Source organism: Peromyscus maniculatus, chromosome 7 (assembly GCF_049852395.1).
Source record: "Peromyscus maniculatus bairdii isolate BWxNUB_F1_BW_parent chromosome 7, HU_Pman_BW_mat_3.1, whole genome shotgun sequence".
In the NCBI taxonomy this organism is placed as follows: Eukaryota; Metazoa; Chordata; class Mammalia; order Rodentia; family Cricetidae; genus Peromyscus; species Peromyscus maniculatus.
The window spans coordinates 76,736,984-76,746,464 of NC_134858.1; the positions used below are offsets into that span (position 1 = coordinate 76,736,984).

At 44.0% G+C, this 9,481-nt stretch overlaps 1 pseudogene; it reads right to left on the minus strand.

Annotated features, from left to right (window-relative positions):
• Window positions 1–3,176: 3,176 nt before the first annotated feature.
• Window positions 3,177–6,701, minus strand: LOC102920732 (zinc finger protein ZPR1 pseudogene; annotated as a pseudogene).
• Between the last annotated feature and the right edge of the window lie 2,780 nt (window positions 6,702–9,481).

Sequence of the window (9,481 nt, forward strand, 5' to 3'; positions counted from 1 at the left end):
GAAAAAACAAAACCCAGAAGCTGAGAGGCTGAGGTCAGTTATAGTTGTTGTTTTTGCTCTTCTCTTAGGGTGAGCTGTACCTCTGTTTGAATCCCTCGGGTTAGGGACCAGTGGAAGAAGGACACATGACATTCTTTGGACTCTGCCTTGCTCATTCTTTATGCCAGGCCCTGGCCAAGCTCACTAGAAAACAGGGCCTAGGGCCGGAGCCCCCCAGACCAGTGAAGGTCCTAGGAGTCCTTGATTCAGGAATGTGTGGACTTGAAGATTGACTGCATTTTTTTCCTACATTAGGCAATTTGGTCTCAAGGAAACCAAGCCAGTGCAGAATGTGAGGTGAGTCCGGCCTTACCCCTTCATTTATCTTCCTTTAATCAAACAGACTAAACGTTTTCATTGGAGAGAGACGGTTGTTATCCTTGGCTTTCTTGTGTCTCCAGAGGTATTTTTCTTAGGAATGTGTTAATAGCTGCAAAAATCTTAACACGTCTTCAAGTGCCTCTCACGTTAGGAGATTCCTCTTAGTTGTGGGAAAAGTGGTTGTCAGTTAGCCTCGTATTTAAGCAAAATCAAAATGTTTCTGACAGGTCGATTAAGTTCTTCAAATGACCCGTCTTTAGGCTACATGCAGCTGGAAGGTTCAGAAGGAGAGACATTTTTCTTGCCAACCCTGATTTCTTCAGTTCTCACTCATTTCCAAGGCAGTTGCGCCCAAACAATGCTTAACTTCAGGCCTGGTAGAAGCCAGATTCAGGAGTTTCCAATTGCAAGGTTCTGTCTCATTTGCTGTACTAACCAAGTTTCTTTTTGTTTTATTTGAAGAAATGGGAGCATTTAAATATCAATTTAAGGAATTGGAAGTATAAATAGAAAGTATATTGTGTGAAAATCAGTTTCAGAGGAAGGAGGCAGACAAATGTTCCAGGATAAGAAGGGGATTCCTAAAAATAGCTATTCATTTTTGTTACCCTTCTCAAGTACATTTTTAATGGAATTAAGAGATAGGGCAGTGTATCTCTGCAAAGATCTATGAGTACAACTAGAATAATTACTCTAGAGAGTTTTGTGATATGAACATCTGACTTCAGCTAAGGTTGCACATTCCTGTGTGTTGTATTGAAAGGAAGATTTGTTGTTGAACTCAAGAAAGATCTGCTGGCAAGGCGAGTCCCTGTGCCTGGAGAGAGAAGCTGAGCAAAGTTCTTCTTCCCTGAAGGCTGTTTGAGAGAGATTCATGTCTGCTGTTTCCTATTCAGATACCAGCATGCTTCCTTACTTCCTTCTTCTCCCCGCACCACCTCCACATTCGCTTCTACTTCTTCTCCTTCTCCTCCTCCTCCTCCTCCTCCTCCTCCTCCTCCTCCTCCTCCTCCTCCTCCTCCTCCTCCTTTCTCTTCTGAAGAGAGGGACAAGAACAGGATGGGATGAATGACAACTTTCTCCCAAACAAGCTTCTCTCCCATTTTTAAAGGACATTATTTTTGTGTATCTTTGGAAGTACATCAAACGATCATTTAGCAAGAATGATTCACAGGGCAGTTCTGGAATCATCTGAAGTCAGTGTGTTCATCAGTCCCAACAAGAATAAGCTCCAGGCTGTAGGCCACTAGACTGCAAGCTCTTCCAATGTAATTTTCATCTTCATTGTATCCCAAGAGATGAGCAAAGTGTTTAGTGTCTAGTATTATGATCAGTAAATATCCCAATAAAAAAGAAAACAGCAGTTAATTGATCCAAATCATACTGATCCCAAGCTGTGTTCTTAACAGATAGACCTTTCTGTTAGACAGTTTGCTCTAAGAAAGGATTTTATTGTGCAGCCACCTCATTTTTGAAGTCAGGAAGTGGGCTATGTACAGAGATATATGTTAGTTCCTTCTATTTGAAGACCTGAGCTGGGTCCAGAGAAAGGAAGGCATTTCTGAATGAGATGTTCGCATTCTCATCAGGGGATGAAGTTCTGTGCCTGGGCCTTCCCCTCATTCAGTATCCCTAAGTGGAACAGACACAGACAAAAGATGTGAATTTTAAAAGGGTTTTCATGCATCCACTAGTTTCCTTGCAACCTGGCTCCACAGCCCATTACTGAAACTTCTATGGCCTTGGGCAGGCCAGGAAATAGTTTTAATTTGCTCAGGCCCTAAATTATAGACTGTGCATTTGCAAAAAAGTTTCGAAGTAGTCAGCAAAGGCATAGTTTTCAACAGGTTTTAAAGGAGGAACTTTAGTTCACAGGTTAGAGTGCTTTATACTATTGCAAAAGAAAATGAAATTTGACTTTTTCCTGCCCTGAGGAATGGTGGAGTTGAGCAGTATCCAAGGACAGTGAATTGTGCTCATCCCCTTTCCTGTACTAAACTGCTCATCAGAACTCAACTCTTTTATTTCCTTTTTTTTTTTCTTGGTGTGGTAGAGACACCACCCAGGCAACATGTATCAGACTAGCCCAACAAATTGTTCAGGATTTAACATATCAAGAGCAGACAGTGATCTTTGTGGCTGTATCTCGGGCTTCTCTTGGGAGCTATAACTTCATTGTGACATGCACAGATTTAAATAAAGCGCCAATAAATAAGATCTCAAAGTAAACACTGATTCTACTGTAGCACTTTAAATTCAACAAACAGTGTTCTATGCTGTGTTTCGAGGTATCACTTGAACCCTTTGCCACACCAGTCTGCAAACATTTCTTAATATTTCCAGGATTTGTTATCACTTAAGTTTACACTTCTGTTGTAGCAGCTTGTGTTTTTAGTTTCTTCTGTGTATCCCTTGATTAACTTGGGTTTTTGGTTACATGCAACAGACTGATGCTTCTTTATGATTAAAATGATTTCTGCAATCCCAGATATATCCTCCAGGTGGACAAAAGAGCCAGCCTACTTAGGCTAACTCCAGGCAAGTGTTTGAGGTGGGTGGTACTTATCAATACACTCCTACAACTCGGAAATGTTGACAAGAGGTGAAATAAACACAAAGGTAGTCTTTAGCATGATATATTTTTGTTGTTGTTGTTTTGTTTTTCAAGGCAGGTTTCCACTGTGTAGCTCTGGCTGTCCTGAACTCACTTTGTAGATCAGGCTGGCCTCCAACTCACAGAGATCTGCCTGTCTCTGCCTCCTGAGCACTGGGATTAAAGGTGTGCACCACCACTGCTGGGCTTAGCATGGTATTTTTTTTTTTTTTTTTTTTTTGTCTATAAGCCATCACTTTAATGTAAGCATCTTCACCTATGCTCCAGAGCCCCCCCAGCCCCAAGTTCTTTCCTGTTCAAAGTTGCGAAAGCCAGAAGCCAGCTGTAATGTGTATTTCACTGCACCGAACTTCAGAGGCGCAGCACCAAAGGGCGAGAGCTGATAGACAAAAGGTGAAGGCAGACCGCAAGGTGTTTCTGGGGTTCTTCTCAGACCACTCCAAACCTCCAAAAGAAGGTCCAGGAGCACGGCAGGCCTGCAGCTGCACCACCAGCCACACCTCGTGTGCTTCGATCTCGGCTCAAGCGATCTCCTCCTCACCATAGGCAAGGGCTTGGACGCTCTTCGCTTGCCAACAGTCACAAATCAGCCTGTGGTGCTGGTGGCATTGAGGCTGGCCTGTGAGCTGGGCACTGCTACCGCTGTGGGGCCAGGCCTTCCTCATAGCCCTCTGTCTTCATGTCATTGAGCCCGAGCTCCTCATTCTGGTCAAAGGTACGCTTATAGCGCTCTACCTTCATCTCTGGATCATCTTCAGGGGCGTACACGTTCTGCAGGTAGCTGTTTCCTGCTGGATCATTCATTATAAAGTGGGCCTTCATCTTGCCCTCGATGATCTGCTCCAACTTCTGGCTAAACTCCTGCAGTTTCTCCGTCTGGTTAGGGTTCGAGCTGTCACCCAGTGTGAATGGGTTCTTGGTTACCAATTCTCGGATGTCTTTCAGAAGCCCCTCGAGAGTGGTGAACTTGCCCCCAAGGACAGCCATTCCCAGTTCAAACTCCAGCTCCGGGATTTCCACACTGCACGTCTCAGACTTGAGGAGGTCTCTGGTCATGTCTGAGGGATCTGTGATGTGGAGGGTGATCTTGGTACCCAGAGGCTCCACTGCTCCTCCAGACTTCACCTCATTAGTCCGATGCCCACAATTCTCACAGTTGGTGGCCATGATGATAACCTCTTTAAAGTGGGGGATTTGGACTAGCTTCATGTTGGTCTGAGCTGGGGCGTTGCACTCTGGGCAGTTGGTGTTGAACTGGAGCACTTCATTTCTGAGGTCTTCCTCTTCTGACTTCTCTTCTGGTGCTTCTGCCTGGAGACCCAGCATCTCAGCCTGCTGTGGCGTCCGGTTGTAGTGTGTGATCACTAGGGCATCATCCTTCTGGGGAGCATGTGGGTTTTCTACAAAGCTGTTTCCCGAGGGGTCATCAATGATCAGAGTGAACGGGGAAGCCACTTGCTTTAGGTCCTTCAGTTTGCCAATGAACACATCAATCCTTTCAGCTACAGCATGTTCCATTGCCCGTCGTGTGGGCTGGTCCTGTTCTAGGCCAGAGATTGCCCGGCTGATCAATCCTTCCACGGTGGTCAGAGCTCCCTTCTGGCTGAAAGCTGGAATTTCAAAATCCAGCTCCAGGATCCTCGTGGTGGCAGAGTCCGTCTTCACCACTTCCCTGTTCATGTCCTCTTGGCCCCTGACGGTCAAAGTGTAGCGCACTCCCTGGTCCTGGATCCTGCCTGCTGACTGGATCTCTGCTGTGGGACGGTCTGTATGTCAAATTGCTCTGATTGGTCAATAAATAAAACACTGATTGGCCAGTGTCCAGGCAGGAAGTAGGCGGGACAAGGAGAGAGGAGAATTCTGGGAAGCAGAAGGCTGAGTCAGAGAGATACTGCAGCCGCCGCCATGACCAGCAGCATGTGAAGACGCCGGTAAGCCACCAGCCACGTGGCAAGGTATAGATTTATGGAAATGGTTAATTTAAGATAAAAGAACAGTTAGCAAGAAGCCTGCCACGGCCATACAGTTTGTAAGCAATATAAGTCTCTGTGTTTACTTGGTTGGGTCTGAGCGGCTGTGGGACTCGCGGGTGACAAAGATTTGTCCTGACTGTGGGCAAAGCAGGAAAACTCAAGCAACAATGGCGCCCAACGTGGGGCCAAGAGTTTCCACCTAAAACCTGAGAAAAGATTCTAAAACGGAACTAAAAACAGCTTCCTAATTGTCTCTCTCAAATCAGCAGCAGCTGCCGGTTTGAGTTACTGGCGGGTTCCTGGCGTGTGCGCTCGATCTGCAGTATGGCGGGAATGAGGCCTCTGCAAGTGGCACATTAAGCTACATGGTGGATTTAGCCTTTGCTAATACAAAACAAAAAGAGGTTTCTGGGCTACACGCTGCTTTGATAAGAAGCATAGACCCACTATTTCTGAGAGTTGATGGCTCCCAGAGCTGGCGGAAAACGTACCACCGCCATGTTGGGAAGCTAAAGTGGGCGGAGCCAGCAGCCACAGTGCTAAAAAGGCTGCAGTTTAAAGCAATAGGCTCAAGGTAATATAAAACATAAGCTACATAAAGATGGCTACCACACAGAGAATCTGGATTATGTTCTCTTTGATATTCGTAACTGAAGAAAAACATTTGATTACAAAAGCTGTTGAGTTATGCCAAAATATATATTTTAAGGGTACTTTGACTTCAAAATTTGGATATAAAGATATGTTGCTTTGGAAAAGAGGCTCTGCTTTTGTTTCCACAGAAAGCCAGAGGCTATGGATTTGTTCCAGATTAAGATACATCAGGTTTGACCAGCCAAGACCACCTGAAAGGTCTCCGATGACACCATGGCCCAGATGATCCAACATCCAGAATCGTTTCAAGGCAACTGGCTCAGACGTTACAGTCTCACGGACTATTCCATGATCCTAAAATTTTCTTTGGGTCCCCATAAGATACAGCGCCCCCCTCCAGCAGGAAGTAGTAAGAGAAGCTACGCCCAAATTCCCAAATATACCAAGCTGACTTTGGAGATGTGTAAAAGTTAAAACCTTCCTTTAAAAAAAAAAAAGAAAGGGGAAGTGCTGTGGGACGGTCTGTATGTCAAATTGCTCTGATTGGTCAATAAATAAAACACTGATTGGCCAGTGTCCAGGCAGGAAGTAGGCGGGACAAGGAGAGAGGAGAATTCTGGGAAGCAGAAGGCTGAGTCAGAGAGATACTGCAGCCGCCGCCATGACCAGCAGCATGTGAAGACGCCGGTAAGCCACCAGCCACGTGGCAAGGTATAGATTTATGGAAATGGTTAATTTAAGATAAAAGAACAGTTAGCAAGAAGCCTGCCACGGCCATACAGTTTGTAAGCAATATAAGTCTCTGTGTTTACTTGGTTGGGTCTGAGCGGCTGTGGGACTCGCGGGTGACAAAGATTTGTCCTGACTGTGGGCAAAGCAGGAAAACTCAAGCAACAGATCTCCGTGTTGTTCCAGCCACAGTGCTCGCAGAAAAAGGAGCTCACGATTATTTCTCTAAAGAAGGGGATCTTGGTGAGCAGAAGGCGCGTCGTGCCGTTCCGGTAACAGTTCATGCACAGCGACTCGATCTCGGTGGGCTGCTGCTCCTCATCCTCGGCGCTGAGGGGCCGGAACAAGGGTCCCGTGGCTGGCGATCCAGCCGCGGAGGGCGAAGGCCCAACAGCAGCCCCCGGGGGCCCGGGCTGCACAGCCCCCGGTATTTTTTTTTAAACAGGACCTCACTCTGTAGCTGGGTTGCCATGACCTTAAACTCAAGTTCTTTCCTCCTCTGCTTCCAGAGTGCTGGCTTTAGAGGCAAACACCAAGATATCCAACTGAGAGCTGGACGGTGGTGGCACAACACTTTAATCCTGACACTTGGGAGGCAGAAGCAGGCAGATCTGGATCTCCGAGTTTGAGGCCATCCTGTTCTACAGAGTGAGTTCCAGGACAGCCAGGACTGTTTCACAGAGAAACCTTGCCTCGAAACAAACAAACAAAAGATGGTATATATAAAGAAAAAGACATCCAACTGGGATTTTTACATTTTAAGACAGAATACATTAATTATTATTAATTTTTTGTTGTGGTTTCCTCTTTTGCTTTTCAAGAGATTTTTATGAAATAATTGCTGGCTTTAGCTTATCTACACACAGGTTACTATTAGGTTGTTCAAAAGCTGACTACCCTGAGAACCAAAGCCCTTTCATACTTCTCCCTGATGTGGTTGGTACAAGATTTGTTTCTTCCAGGGTCCTTCAGAAGATTTTCCACCATGCTCCTGCCAGCCCCTGGCATCTGTGCTTTCAGACCTTCATCCTTTGCTCATTCTCTCCTTAGAAAAAGTACACATTGTTAGTTTTCATTAATACTACAAACTTGGAAAGCACTGTTAAAAGTGGTAAACCCTATTTATGCAGCTTGGGAACTATGACTTCTAAACATATTTTAAAGAGAAAGGCCTCAGAATAAACATTAATTTTTTTAATGTATAATGCCCAAAGTGATTTCATGAAATAATATTAATAGATCCCCACATTATCTGCTTGCTATCAGACTGTAGATTATCTAAACTTTAGATTGTACAGATCAGTTTTGGACTGAATAACTAACATTGTTGACTTTACAATTCTTTATTTTAGACATTAGTCATAATATTACCCTATAATGTGCCAACCAAAGAAAATTTCTTCCCTGGCTCTCATTTGGAACAAATCATAATACTGCTGAGAATTATCATTATTTTCTGACTGTAAGTGTCAGAAGCAATACTCAAGAAGGCGCCCATAAAAGTTAGACATTAGTAGAAAATAATAGAAAAAAATGGGCATGAGCCTGGTATCAAACATCTGCAATCTCTGCTACTAAGGCGACTAAGGGAACAAGATTATAAATTTAAGGCCAGCCTGAGCTCTATAGCAAGATCCTATCTTATAAGGAAAGAAAAAAGGCTGCAATGTGACTTGGCTGTACAGCAAATGCTTATCACATGCGAGGCCCTGAGCTGACTATCGGTTACGAAAAGAGTGGGGGGGAAAAGCCTTTAATAGCTAGAGTGATCCTGAGAAAGGAGCCATGCTGAAGGAACCACTTGAAACTATATCACAGCACCACAGTTATAAGAGCAGTATGGTACTGGCACAAAAATAGGCCCCGAGCCCACCACAGTACAACAGTACCCAGAGATAAACCCAGATAAGCTCAGCCACCAGATTCTTGACCAAGGTAGTGCCAAAAGTGTATGTTGGAGAAAAGATACATCATTAACAAGCAGTACTGGGAAAACTGGATATCCACATGCTGAATAATGAAAGTTGATCTCTCTCATCCCATTAAAACATTGACTCAAAAAAATGAATAAAAGATCTTAATAAAAGAAATGAAATTTGGAAAATACTAGAGAAAACTGTATGGAAGGTTCTCAAGATACAGGATAGGCAATGACCTTTTGCAAAAAAAAAAACAAAAAAACTCCTACATAATTCAGGGAATGATAAGGATTGACAAATGGGATCACATCAAATTAAAAAGATTCTTCATAGCCAAAGGAAACAATCAGCCTGCAAAATGAAAGCGTTTTCCAGTTTTTCCTCTGCTAGCAAGTTAACATTCAGAATATTTAAAGAAGTTAAATATATTAAAAGCCAGAGAAATCCCCCAAAGAATTCAGTCAATAAATGTGCAAATGAATTGAACAGACAGTTCTCAGAAGAAGTAAAAATGGACCATAATTCTATGAAAAAAAAAATGTTCAACATCTTTAGCCATCAGGGAAATACAAATCAAAACTCTGCTGAGATCCCGTCTCACCCCAGTCAGAATAGCCATCATTAAGAAAACAATAAAATAACCAATATTGGGAAAGATGTGCCCTTTTGGGGGAGGGGAAGGGGATAAATACCCTGCTGGTGGGAATGTAAGTTACTCCAGGCACTCTGGAAATCAGTGTGGAAGTTCTTCCAAAAGCTAATTCTATCCTACGACCCAGCTTCTCCTGGGCATATCTCCAAAGGAATCAGTCAGCTTGTTAGAGAGGTATCCACATAGCCATGTTTACTCCAGCACTGCTCACAATGGCTAAGTTACAGAGTCAAGCTGGCTGTCCAGCTGTAGTTGAATGAATAAGGAACATGTGGTATACATACATAGTGAAGTTTTAAAGTTGTATTTATTATTCTGTGTGCGCACACAGTTGCCACAGTGCTCGTGTGGAGGTCAGAGTACTACTCCGTGGAGTGACTTCTTTCTTTTCACCTCTATCTATGTATGTTCTGAGAATAAAAATCAAGCCGTGGCGCCGACACGGCAGAGGTTTGCTAACTAAGTCATCTTGCTGCCCCCACCCCGTGAAGTGTTACTGAGCCAAGAAAGAACAGAATTGTGTTGTTTCCAGGAAAACTGATGGAGATGGGCATTGTCATGCTAAACAAAACAAGCTAGTCTCCCAATGACCAAGTATTGCATGTTTCTTTCATCTGTGGAATTTGAGGCACAGGATGGG